Raw genomic sequence first — 13,941 nt, 5'->3', positions numbered from 1 at the left:
AAACATGTTTGCCATATTGTAATAACACACCTCCTAATCCAATTTCACTAGCATCACATTCAAGCTCAAAATTCTTATTAAAATCGGCAAGTTGGAGTAAAGGAGCATGTGTCAACTTATTTTCAATACCATGAAGGCTTATTCCTGTGCGGTACCCCAAACAAAGGAACATCCTTGTTTGTAAGCTCATTGAGAGGTGCAGCAATGGTGCTGAAATCTCTCACAAAACGCCTATAGAATCCAGCGAGGCCAAGAAAACTCCTCACTTGTGTGACCGTTTTGAGCTGCGGCCAACTCTCAATAGCTTCAATCTTGGCTTTATCAACTTCAATTCCCGTGGAGTAACAACATAGCCAAGAAAAGACACTCGGTCGGTGCAAAAGGTGCACTTCCCAAGGTTACCAAACAAACGTGCATCACGTAGAGCAATAAAAACAACATGTAAATGTTCCAAATGTTCCTCCAAAGATCTTCTATAAATTAGTATATCATCAAAATAGACTACCATAAATCGTCCAATGAAAGCACGTAAAACTTCATTCATTAATCTCATGCAAGTACTAGGTGCATTTGTTAACCCAAAAGGCATGACTAACCACTCATATAATCGAAACTTAGTTTTAAATGCTGTTTTCCATTCATATCCCAATTTCGTACGAATTTGATGGTATCCACTACGCAAATCAACTTTGGAGAATATTGTAGAGCCACTCAATTCATCAAGCATATCATCTAGCCTAGGAATAGGATGACGATAACGAATAGTAATATTATTAATGCCTCTACAATCAGCACACATATGCGACGTACCATCCTTTTTTGGCACTAGTATAATAGGAACAACACAAGGACTAAGAGATTCGCATATATAACCTTTGTCGAGCAGCTCCTGTACTTGACGCATAATCTCCTTCGTCTGCGCCGGATTGGTATGGTATGGTGCATGGTTGGGTAGTGATGCACCGGGAATTAAGTCAATCTGGTGCTCAATCCCTCGAATAGGTGGTAAACCCGGTGGCACGTCTTGTGGGAAGACGTCAGCAAACTCCTACAAATTGTTAGTGACAGCAGGAGGCAAAGAAGAAGGTACGTCCTCGAATGAAAATAATGCCTCATTGCACACAAAAGCATAACAAACAGATTTGCTACAATCTAGATCATCAATATCAGATTTGGTGGCAAGTAAACATCCACTTTTCAATTTAATTTTAGAAGCAACACTAGATGGTTTATTATTAGGTTTCATTTGTTGCTCAAATTCTTTTGCCACTATCTGATTTTCACTCTTATTTTGCTCCTATTTTGCTTTACTAGCTCGATTAATATCATCTTTCAAAATGGAATTAGGAGTCATAGGAAGCAAAGTAATATGTTTATCCTCATGAACAAGAGTATAGTAATTGTTTCTACCATGATGTACATAATTTTTATCGAATTGCCATGGTCTACCAAGTAATAAAGAACATGCTTGCATGGGTACCACATCACAATCAACAAAATCATCATATGTAGCGATACTAAACTGCACACGAACAATACGTGTTACCTTAACCTTGCCGCTGTTGTTGAACCATTGGATGTAATAAGGATGCGGATATGGTCTTGTGGTGAGAGACAGATTCTCCACCATCTCCATGCTAGCCAAGTTGTTGCAGCTCCCTCCATCTACGATGATGTGGACATAACGCTCCTTCAGAACTCCCTTTGTATGGAACAAATTATGCCTCTAATTTTGCTCAGCTTGTGTGACCTGCACACTCAACACACGTTGAGCAACTAAACTTTCATACCTGTCAGCATCTTCAGCAGCCATGTATTGCATCTCATGATCAAAATCATCTCCACCATGTTCTTCACTTGTAATAAGAGCCAAAGTCTCCTCATCATAGTCACTGGCGGACTCATACCCACCATCCTCAGTAGCAATCATCACACACTTGGATGGGCATTCTCTCGCATAATGACCTCCACCCTTGCAACTATCATGTGTTTGCCCTGTTGATGCCATGGATGAAGAAGAGCTTCGTGCAGGCCCAAAAGATGTGCTCCTGGCAAATGGTGTTGGTGGTGCTTGTTTTCTTGCATCTCAATTGGAATTGGCGGCTGAAGTCAGTGGTGCTGCAGTAAGACGTGTGGGAGTAGAGGATGTACATGGTGTCCATGATGAAGATCGGCCTGCAGAAAAATTAGTTCGCGCCAATGCCTGTCTATCCTGCACTTCACGTTCAACTTTGCAAGCAAGATGGAATAAACGAGTGATATTATTATACTCCTTATACTCTAGAATGGTTTGAATCTCTTTATTTAATCCACCCATAAAACATGCAAGCATAGCTTCATTATCATCAGCAATACCACATCGAATCATGCCAGTTTGTAATTCCTGATAATATTCTTCTATATATTTTTCCCTTGTCTTAAACTCTACAATTTTTGAAGCAATTCACGTTGATAATATGGTGGAACCCAGCGAGTACGCATAGCATTTTTCAAAGCAGCCCAAGTAGCTAGAATAGGTTATAATCTACAATGTTCGGACCACCATAGACATGCAAAACTAGTGAAAGCACAAATAGCAACAGCAACACGTCTCTCCTCAGGATATTTTAAACATGTAAAACGTTGTTCAGTTTCTAACTCCCAAGTAAGATATATATCAGGAACATATCTACCCTAAAATGGTTGAATATTCAATTTCAGTTTAGGAGGATGGTCATGATCTCGTACATGAGCTGGTAGTGCAGCCCTACCATTGCGATTATATGCATGTGGACGACCTGGTGCTGGTGGTTGCACGTAGTTCTGATTTTGGTCAACCTCATCCTCGTAATCGTCATCCTCCTCTGCACCAATAGCAGTAGTAGCAGGAGCCAAAGAAGCATCAACAGTTGGTACAACAGCACCAGAAGTTTGGCCATCCTCAATAGGAACACACTTCGCTCGTCCGAACTGATTCGGTAGGGGGCGTTATTGTTGTCGTTGCAGAGGTGAAGCCGGTGGTGGTTGTAGAAGACGCGAGAGCAATTCATTAAACTTGTTACCCAACTTTGTCTCGAACGATTTCTCCATGCCATCTATCTTCTCCATGGCCTCTTCATATCTGTTTAGCACATCTCCCACTTGGCCACTCATCATTTGCTGAAATTTATCATGCAACTCCTTCTTTGTCATGTTCTCCCAGTCAATCTCGTCAGCTTGTGGTCCTACCATGGTTAGCAGCAATAGAAACACACAAGAATATGATCCTACAAACTACTACTCCCTCCGTTCCGAATTACTTGTCGCGTATATGGATGTATCTAGATGTATTTTAGTTCTAGATACATCCATTTCCGTTACGAGTAATTTGGAACGAAGGGAGTAGAAAGTGGTAGTGTGTCACAAATCCGTCAAGGAAATCTCAAATTCTTACCAGTTCTTACCCAGCAGCGGGTGGTGATTGGCAATCGTTGTAGTCAAAGCTCTCAAAGCTTGGATAGAGCAATTACCGAGGAGAGTCAAACGCACGACGTAGATGTATGTGGAGCTGGGAAGGCTTATAATATGGTAGAAAAAAGTGTCAGCAATAATCAATTTAGAGATGCGAAGTTGAATAAATGCTCAACGACGGTACTATGCTGGTCCTAGGCTAGACCGTGCTAGAGACGCGTGCCTAGAACACTAACAAAATCATGGTGCTGCACGTAAACAAGTAAAAAGCACACTCTGGGAATTTTTTTCGCTCTTTTTTTGGCGCTCCTCTTTTTTTGCGAAAAATTACTATAACGGCGAGTGTGTAACATCCCAAAATTCTAAATTTTGGAATGTTATATTAAATAAATAGTTTGGTTGTTTGTTTGATTGTTGTGTGAATGATTGAGTGAAATTGAGTGCAATCTGAAACTTTTTGAAAATTTAATGAGAGGGAATGAAATGACTTTCCCAAAGATTTCTCTTTGCATTTATGATCTCCATGAATTCAAATTCATTTTATCACAAAACCATAGAGTGAAGATGATATGACTCTTCCATTTAAATAAATGAAAAGGGTTTTGAAAAGATTTGAATTCCATTTGGACATATTTCAAATTCAGAAGCTTTATGCAACTCAACGATTTTCATAAGAGAAGATAAAATGACTTCTTCAAATTATATGAAATAGAGTTGGAAGTGGTTTGAAATTCAAATTCAAAACCATTTAGGAGTTATTTGGGTTTTATTCAAATTATTTTTCTCCAAAAATAAATTATTTGGAAATTAGGGTAAAATGATTCCCTACAATATAAAATTGGAGGAAAGTAAATTTGAAATCATTCTGGTGTTTTAAAAATGATTTTTATTGGGTTTTCTTTCAACAACAACATTGTTTGACTTTTGTGAATTTTTGTGTACTTTATTTGTACATGAAAATATGTTCATGTTTTAGGATTTATGTTTCTGAAAATTTTGGTATATAATATGTCTATATAGAAGTCTTGTTGTTTTTCCTTTATTTTCTTGTTTGTGCTTATTTAAAAAAAACGGCCGAAGCCAGCAGTGCCCAGCCCGAGGCCCATCTCTCTCTCCCTCCGCCGCGGCCCACAGCGGTCCAGCCCGCGCACGCGCACGAAACCCCTCCCCACCGGTCGCCCGCACCTCTCCCTCGTTCCCGCACTCGCTGACAGCGGGGCCCGCGTCGTCTTCTTCCTCCCCACGCACGCCCATGCCCTGCTCACGCACGCCCGACGCCACCGCGTCCGAATCCTTCGGGATTCTCTCCCGATTCGCCCCTTGCCCATGAAAGCTGCCATATATAAACCCCGCCCCTCCTCCATCGACTCCCTAAAACCCTACCCTAAAACCCATCGTAGCCCGCGCCACCATCGTCCTGATCTCGTTCGGCCGTCGCCGTTCACCCTCGCCGCCCGCCGCCAGTGAGCCTTCCCCTGCCACCAAACTCCTCCATCTGACCCCCCCTCGACCTCCCGCACCCGCCTGACATCTTATCTTCGTCCAGGACCCGCCGGCGCCGACGACCCTGAGCTCGAAGGCCGCCGCTGGAGCTGCAGCTCACCCGAGCCACCGCCAGCATCTCCCTCGCCGTCTTCGCCATCCGTGAGCCACCCCGACGTCATCACCGCCTCCACCTCACTCCGCTGCATCGCCCCGGACCACCGGAGACGCCGCACCGCCGCCGCCCGAGTCGCCGTCGCCATCGTCCCGTCGTCGTTGACCCGCTGTAAGCCCTGCCTCCCTTCCACCGTCCGATCTGTAGTCAACATCCAGGATTAGATTCCCCGAAGGGGTATGGTTTTCCTTTATTAGTTTGGTTAGTTACGGCTTTATTAGGTTTAGATCGGTTCAAATCTAGCCGGTTCAGCCGAGCGTTTTTTCCTGTTTAACCGTACGCGTTTTATTTAGTTTACGACCGAGCGTCGTTCAGTTGAGATCGCCACTTCTTAGGCCCAATAGCAGCCTGACGCGTAGTACCTGACCGTTTGTTTTTTTAGTTTATTTTCATTTCTGTTTTAAAACAGAAAATGTTTCAATCTTAGATTGCTTGTATCTTTTAGCATGCTTAATGTTTTTGAGTGATTCCAATTGCACCGTGTCATAAATTTTGTGAAGTTTCTGTTTGTGTACTTAGTTTTCAAATTTGAGTAGTTTAAATTTGTGTTATTTCAAATATGCTTCAAACACTGTTTTGGCTCTAGTTTGAATTCTAGAATAGATTTTTGATTGAATCCTTTTGCTACTACTTTGTTATGGTTTTGTCTATCCAGTAGCATATAGTTATTTATTTTTAGTTTATTTCATTTAAATTATGTTTTTAGCAAAATAGTACTGTTTTAGTTATAGTGTTGTTTTAGTCTTTTCTTTATTGTTTTTGTCACTTTTGACAAATTTAGTTTTGTTTGTGTTAGTCAACCAAAGAAAATTTTATTTTTATTTTTAAAAAATTATTTCATTTAGTTTTGTATGAAAACTTGTTTAGGTCATAGTTAGTGTTTCATAAAAGCTTTTTATTTGTTTCTTTTTGAAAATAAAATTTTATGAAAAATACTTTTTGTTAACTTAGTTGTTTTACATTTTATTTTCTGTTAATTTATTAGTTTAGTGTTTTAATTGTTGTTAAGTTTTTACTTAGGACAAAACTGTTTTGTGTTATGTCTTAGAGTTTTCGTTAGTAGTTTTGTTGTGCAGTTTCCTTTGTTCTTATTTGGTGTCCCTTGTTGTTTTGCAATTTATTTGTTGGTTATTATGAGTGTTAGAATTGCTTGCTAGTATGTTTGCTTATGTGAATGCTATGTTTGACTATATAGATTTTCAACGGAGTGATGAATAGTTCTACTAAGTCATTATTCTGAGAGCGTTGTTATCTTCATCAAGTAATACCACGCAAGTTCACTTTGACCATGTTATTCATACCTATGTTTTATTGCATTTAGTATCACCCTACATAGTCCCTCCAGTAGTGTTATTGGATCTTGTAGTTGAGTAGAATGCATGAGGTAGGAACCCATCTCCCTGTTACCAAGCCCGGGACGGTATTTATTTTAATGCTACGCTATAGTAGACGGGGTTGGTATGAGTGCTTGGGAGTGGTGTGAGAATGGAGGACTCTACGTCAATGACGACAACTCCATGATGGCATCTGCAAGGACTGCATCTTCAAGGCCTCAAGAGTTCAAGACTCGAGACAAGAATTCAATACACACTACTGGGTGAAGGACGGTTGACGGGCACCTTGGAGAAACCAGTGGATGGCCGGGATGCATGGAGAAGCGCCATGACATCTTGCGAAAAGGTTCAGGATGTAGAACTACGGTAGGATTGGATGAGCATCAGACAGTGGTCAGGGGAACTCTTTGGAAAACGATGTTTCGGTCGTCTTGTTCTCAAACACCCTAAAGTGCGAGAACGTAAAAAGAAGGATCGAATCTTGCGGGTAAAGTGTACAAACCTCTGCAGAGGGTTAAAACCTAATCGATTAGCCGTGTCCCCGGTTACGGACAAATTGAGCCTCTGGACTTGGATCTATCTCGGAACTCGCAACACCAGACTCATAATTTAATTTTGGGCAACTTATGATGATTTGGGTATGAGACATCGGTTGGCGGAACCATGTCATGATAGAAAACTCCGTAGTACAGACTCATGATATTCCTTTGTTGTAGGGAAAATAAAACTAGCTTTTACGCAAACAAAACTCAGGCCCAGAGCCACAAAGCCATATTGCATATAGAATAGTTTTATCAATCTGCTTTCTCTTATTGTGATCTTGCCGGTACATTCAATGTACTAACCTACATGGCTGCAGCGTCTCATGTTGCAGATATTTCCTCGACGAGTAAGAGTTACGATACAGGGTCACAGTCTACACTCAACTTGCCGATGGCGTTGATGGGACTTCACACCCGTTGATTGTTTCCGCCGAGACTTATAAGGTATATATATATATATATCAGTTTTACATTATTTATACATGTGATTGCACTTTGATATATACATTGATGTACTGTGTGTGCTATCATACTGATCCAGGGATGGCACAGATACACAGAGGCTTGACCGTCTGAGGTCGGGTCGCTACAGAAATGGTATCAGAGCACATGTTGAATGTAGGACGTGACCCTAGAAATCGGAAAGCCCTAGGACAGGAAATCTCTAAAAATTTATTTTCAAAAAAACATCCCTTACTTCTTATCTTTTATGATTTTATAAAATATACTCTCTTACCTCAAATAGTTAGAATATATCCCTTTCCCTTTTGACCACACGGAGGATCAACCGAAGCCGCTCCAAGAAGGACAAGATATTGGACAACCGATGGCCATTTCAGAGTAAACATGATTTGACCATGCATTAGAAGGGTTGAAGCTACACCAGTTGAAGACTCTGATGACTTGAAGAATCAGAAGAATTATTTGACCGTTAGAGGACCAAACCCCTGTTATACACTTACGTTGGATGCGACAATTTGTGAGCTATCATTTGTTTGATGTTTTCCCGACAACCACAAAATAAAACTCGTTTCTTCAAAACTATTGTTTGTATTGTGTGTATTCCTCCCCACCTCTCTCTTATCTCACCCTAAAACCCTTGGACCCAGTAGATGATGAATGAAGTTGGACTGGTATTCTCTGGACCGACAACCTAGCCGGAGGCAGAGCTATGGATTCAGAACATGGAGAATCACTTTGGGAGCAATTTGGTTTCAAGGAAGAATGAAGTGTCATACGCTCTTCAGTACTTTGAAGGAAGTGCTGCAACATGGTGGCAGATGCATCAAGCTATACAGGGATGGAATGGATCAAGGACTTGGGAAGAATTCAAGAAGACTCTGACAAGATCCCGTCTTATCCGGAAGCACCATGATACCCCAAGAAATAAACCTTGTGCCTGCAAGATTTGCAGAGAAATAGGACACACCCAGGAGGAACACAAGGATGGATGCCCTCATTGTGAGGAGAAACACCCAGCTGAGGAATGCCCAACTAGTCAGGTGACTTATTTCTTGTGTGAAGGAACCACCCACTACCCAGCTCAGTGTCACATTTACCCCCATGGTGCAGCAAACTATTCAGAAGCATGAAGAAGGAATAAAAGAAGCCCTCCGAGAAGTTATGAAAGAACCCGTGATTAAGGAAAGTGTTGAAGACCCTGATGGAGAAAGCCTCAACAGATTTTACTCCAATGCCTGTTATTCATGTGGAGAAGAAGGACATTTTTCACAGTATTGCACCAAGGAAAGAAAAGAGTATCTGGGATACTTCCCGACAGAAGCAGTGGAGTTTGATCCACATGGAATAGAACGTTCGATTAGAACGAAGAAAACCAGGAAGAGAAAACAAAGACACCCTCAGAACAACCCAATTTCTGCAAAGAGGGACAAGAGTCATATTACCTGTTTTGAATGTAAGGACGTCGGGCGTTATGCCAATGATTGTCTCGAAAGGAAGCAAGGAACTCAAGGAGCAGGCACCATCACCAAGAAGCCTCGAGACATGCCAGAAGTTATTTGTTTCCGTTGCAAGGAAGCAGGACATTTTGCTAGGGATTGTTCAAATCATGAGAAAGCTGGAGTTGAGTAGTGGAGATGTTGATATCAGTAATAAGGGTAGTATGGAAAACACTTTTTCATGAGAATGCGGGGTTGATTTATGTAATAGATTACTCAGGGATTGTAATAATTCATGACTCAATAAAGTTGATATGTCATATGCTGAAAGGCTTTAAGGAGTTGTTATGTTTTATCTTGGAAATTAATATTCTGGGTGAACATGGAAGAAAATGAGTTGTGATGCATAAACTGGATGTTGGAAATTGAGTTTGAAGTTTTGTTTGGATGATATGAATGTGTACCCAAGGAGATATGTACCTTATTCTGAGCACCATTTTTGTTTTACAACTGCAGATGATGACCCTTTATGAGTCTTTCCTTAAGGGCCCGGAAACGATCATGACCCTGACAAGTGATCATGATTACCCGAAGATCCTGAAGGACATGATGAAGCATATTCACCTTGAAGGAGACGCAGTCTACAAAGGCTACCCCTTCATGCAAAAGGGAGTGGAACTTTGGTATGTGGAGGTGCACCTCCACCGTATGAAAGGAGTTTGCCAAACGACGATGGGGCAGTACTTTTTCATCTCACGTGTACCACAAGCAACTTTCTTCGACGCTATTCGTGAAGCAGCCATGGAAGCCATACGCCAGATCAGAGAAATACTTGAAGCAAGACTCCGTTATACTCAGGAATACCTAAGAGAAGTGCATGCAGAGATGATGGAGATGAAGCTCAAGGCCACCATGATGAAACAGAAGATTGAAGATTTCAAGGCGCATGTTGCACAATTCCAGTGGGACTGAAGAATCCTCGAGGAGGAAAAATTAATAAAGTTGGAAGTAATGCCTGACCATACCAAACCATGTGGGTGGTAGCATTTGTAATAAAGTACTTTTTGAAATTTGGATTTATGAAAAATGGGATGTAATAAAAGATTTGATAATAATATGATTTATGGATAAACTAGTGCATTTTTTGGTGTGGTAGTACTCCGCAAAGCCACAGAATCAATGAAGAAAGAAATGTGTTATTCATGACGGTCCATAGAAGGGAGCTGGACCAAATAAGTTGGAGTTTTGTATTATCGTCACCACAAGGGTATGAAGGAAGAAGTACTATTAGATTTAAAGGAGATGTAATGTTGGAATATGGAATGATAATCCTCAGAAGGATGAGTTAAACTTGTACAAGAGTTGAAGTGGGCCACAACCCACATGCCCAGGAGTTAATAAGAAGCAAGCACACTCTTGCTGAAGGAAGATATTTTGGAAGAAAACTCTGAGTTAATCAGCCGACATTTTTAGGAGGATACGAAAACCCGAGAGTCATGAAGAAATGTTAGATGTCTTGTTCAGCTTGCAGAACAATGGATTTATTCGAACTCAGTTCGTCGACAAGAGAAATTCTGTAATGCTTGTGAGTATGCCCAAGTGTTAGAATACATGATTCGATGTCTGCATATAGGTAGTAATGGTTCAAGTACGGGATGGATTGGCCCCCATACCGGAGACTTCTATCATGAACTATCATATGTTGATGGAAAATCAGAGAGCCTTGAAAACCTTAGAAGAGTGTCGACATGTCAAGCCATAAAACCATAGAATGGTAGGACGATGGAACCCTTTACAGGCAACCATTACCAATCGTAGGATATACGGTGAGATTCAACCCCGACCATTTTTCCTGCAGGAGCAACCATACATGGTTGACCACCATGAGAATTTCGATAGTTATTTGGTATTAGAGACAAACCAGTCAGCTAAGAAGACCCAGTCTCGGAAGAACGTCACCAGGATGAAAGGACACGTGTTTGAGGAAAAGGTTATGCCCCGACCGGAAGAGCACCAGTGAAAGAGCTATTCCGGAGTATATGAGAAGACCGACACTAGCAACCCAAAAGGATGGAGTACATGAGGTTTGCCAGAACCATACCCATGCTTTTAAGTGTGGTAGCACACTAGACCATTCCGATCAATGGAATTGCTGGAAGACCCCAAACCCTAACCTTTTTGCTAGCCTCTTCGAATCTCGAGGGCGAGATTCATTTTAAGTGTGGTAGGTTTGTAACATCCCAAGATTCTAAATTTTGGAATATTATATTAAATAATTAGTTTGGTTGTTTGTTTGATTGTTGTGTGAATGATTGAGTGAAATTGAGTGCAATCTGAAACTTTTTGAAAATTGAATGAGAGGGAATGAAGACTTTCCCAAAGATTTCTCTTTGCATTTATGATCTCCATGAATACAAATTCATTTTATCACAAAACCCTAGAGTTAAGATGATATGACTCTTCCATTTAAATAAATGAAAAGGGTTTTGAAAAGATTTGAATTCCATTTGGACATATTTCAAATTCAGAAGCTTTATGCAACTCAATGATTTCCATAAGAGAAGATAAAATGACTTCTTCAAATTATATGAAATAGAGTTGGAAGTGGTTTGAAATTCAAATTCAAAACAATTTAGGAGTTATTTGGGTTTTATTCAAATTATTTTTCTCCAAAAATAAATTATTTGGAAATTAGGGTAAAATGATTCCCTACAATATAAAATTGGAGGAAAGTAAATTTGAAATCATTCTGGTGTTTAAAAAATGATTTTTATTGGGTTTTCTTTCAACAACAGCATTGTTTGACTTTTGTGAATTTTTGTGTACTTTATTTGTACATGAAAATATGTTCATGTTTTAGGATTTATGTTTCTGAAAATTTTGGTATATAATATGTCTATATAGAAGTCTTGTTGTTTTTCCTTTATGTTCTTGTGTGTGCTTATTTCAAAAAAAAGGCCGAAGCCAGCAGTGCCCAGCCCGAGGCCCATCTCTCTCTCCCTCCGCCGCGGCCCACAGCGGTCCAGCCCGCGCACGCTCACGAAACCCCTCCCCACCGGTCGCCCGCACCTCTCCCTCGTTCCCGCACTCACTGACAGCAGGGCCCGCGTCGTCTTCTTCCTCCCCACGCACACCCATGCCCTGCTCACGCACGCCCGACGCCGCCGCGTCCGAATCCTTCGGGATTCTCTCCCAATTCGCCCCCTCGCCCATGAAAGCTACCATATATAAACCCCGCACCCTCCTCCCTCGACCCCTAAAACCCTACCCTAAAACTCATCGTAGCCCGCGCCACCACCGTCCCGATCTCGTTCGGCCGCCGCCGTTCACCCTCGCCGCCCGCCACCAGTGAGCCTTCCCCTGCCACCAAACTCCTCCATCTGAACCCCCTCGACCTCCCGCACCCGCCTGACATCTTATCTTCGTCCAGGACCCGCCGACGCCGACGACCCTGAGCTCGAAGGCCGTCGCTGGAGCTGCAGCTCCCCTGAGCCGCCGCCAGCATCTCCCTCGTCGTCTCCGCCGTCCCTGAGCCACCCCGACGTCATCACCGCCTCCACCTCACTCCACCACATCGCCCCGACGCCTTCGCCATCGCCGTGGACCACCAGAGACGCCGCACCGCCGCCGCCCGAGTCACCGTCGCCATCGTCCCGTCGTCGCTGACCTGCTGTAAGCCCCGCCACCCTTCCACCGTCCAATCTGTAGTCAACAGCCAGGATTAGATTCCCCGAAGGGGTATGGTTTTCCTTTATTAGTTCGGTTAGTTACAGCTTTATTAGGTTTAGATCGGTTCAAATCTAGCCGGTTCAGCCAAGCGTTTTTTCCTGTTTAACCGTATGCATTTTATTTAGTTTACGACCGAGCGTCATTCAGTTGAGATCGCCACTGCTTAGGCCCAATAGCAGCCCGACGTGTAGTACCTGACCGTTTGTTTTCTTAGTTTATTTTCGTTTCTGTTTTAAAAACAGAAAATGTTTCAATCTTAGATTGCTTGTTGATTCCAATTGCACTGTGTGACAAATTTTGTGAAGTTTCTGTTTGTTTACTTAGTTTTCAAATTTGAGTAGTTTAAATTTCTGTTATTTCAAATATGCTTCAAACACTGTTTTGGCTCTAGTTTGAATTCTAGAATAGATTTTTGATTGAATCCTTTTGCTACTGCTTTGTTATGGTTTTGTCTATCCAGTAGCAATAGTTATTTATTTTTATTTTATTTTATTTAAATTAAGTTTTTAGCAAAACGGTACTGTTTTAGTTATAGTGTTGTTTTAGTCTTTTCTTTATTGTTTTTTTAGTTTTTTTGTCACTTTTGACAAATTTAGTTTTGTTTCTGTTAGTCCACCAAAGAAATTTTTATTTTTATTTTTAAAAAATTATTTCATTTAGTTTTGTATGAAAACTTGTTTAGGTCATAGTTAGTGTTTCATAAAAGCTTTTTTTGTTTCTTTTTGCAAATAAAATTTTATGAAAAATACTTTCTGTTAACTTAGTTGTTTTACATTTTATTTTCTGTTAATTTATTAGTTTAGTGTTTTAATTGTTGTTAAGTTTTTACTTAGGACAAAACTGTTTTGTGTTATGTCTTAGAGTTTTCGTTAGTAGTTTTGTTGTGTAGTTTCCTTTGTTCTTATTTGGTGTCCCTTGTTGTTTTGCAATTTATTTTTTGGTTATTATGAGTGTTAGAATTTCTTGCTAGTATGTTTGCTTATATGAATGCTATGTTTGACTATATAGATTTTCAAGCGAGTGACGAATAGTTCTACCAAGTCATTATTCTGAGAGCGTTGTTATCTTCATCAAGTAATACCAGGCAAGTTCACCTTGACCATGTTATTCATACCTATGTTTTATTGCATTTAGTATCACCCTACATAGTCCCTCCAGTAGTGTTATTGGATCTTGTAGTTGAGTAGAATGCATGAGGTAGGAACCCATCTCCCTGTTACCAAGCCCGGGACGGTATTTATTTTAATGCTACGCTATAGTAGACGGGGTTGGTATGAGTGCTTGGGAGTGGTGTGAGAATGGAGGACTCTACGTCCATGACGACAACTCCATGATGGCATCTACAAGGACTG

Source organism: Triticum urartu, chromosome 3, assembly GCF_003073215.2.
Source record: "Triticum urartu cultivar G1812 chromosome 3, Tu2.1, whole genome shotgun sequence".
NCBI lineage: Eukaryota > Viridiplantae > Streptophyta > Magnoliopsida > Poales > Poaceae > Triticum > Triticum urartu.
The sequence above is the reverse complement of the archived record's forward strand: the minus strand, read 5'-3'. Positions refer to the sequence as shown.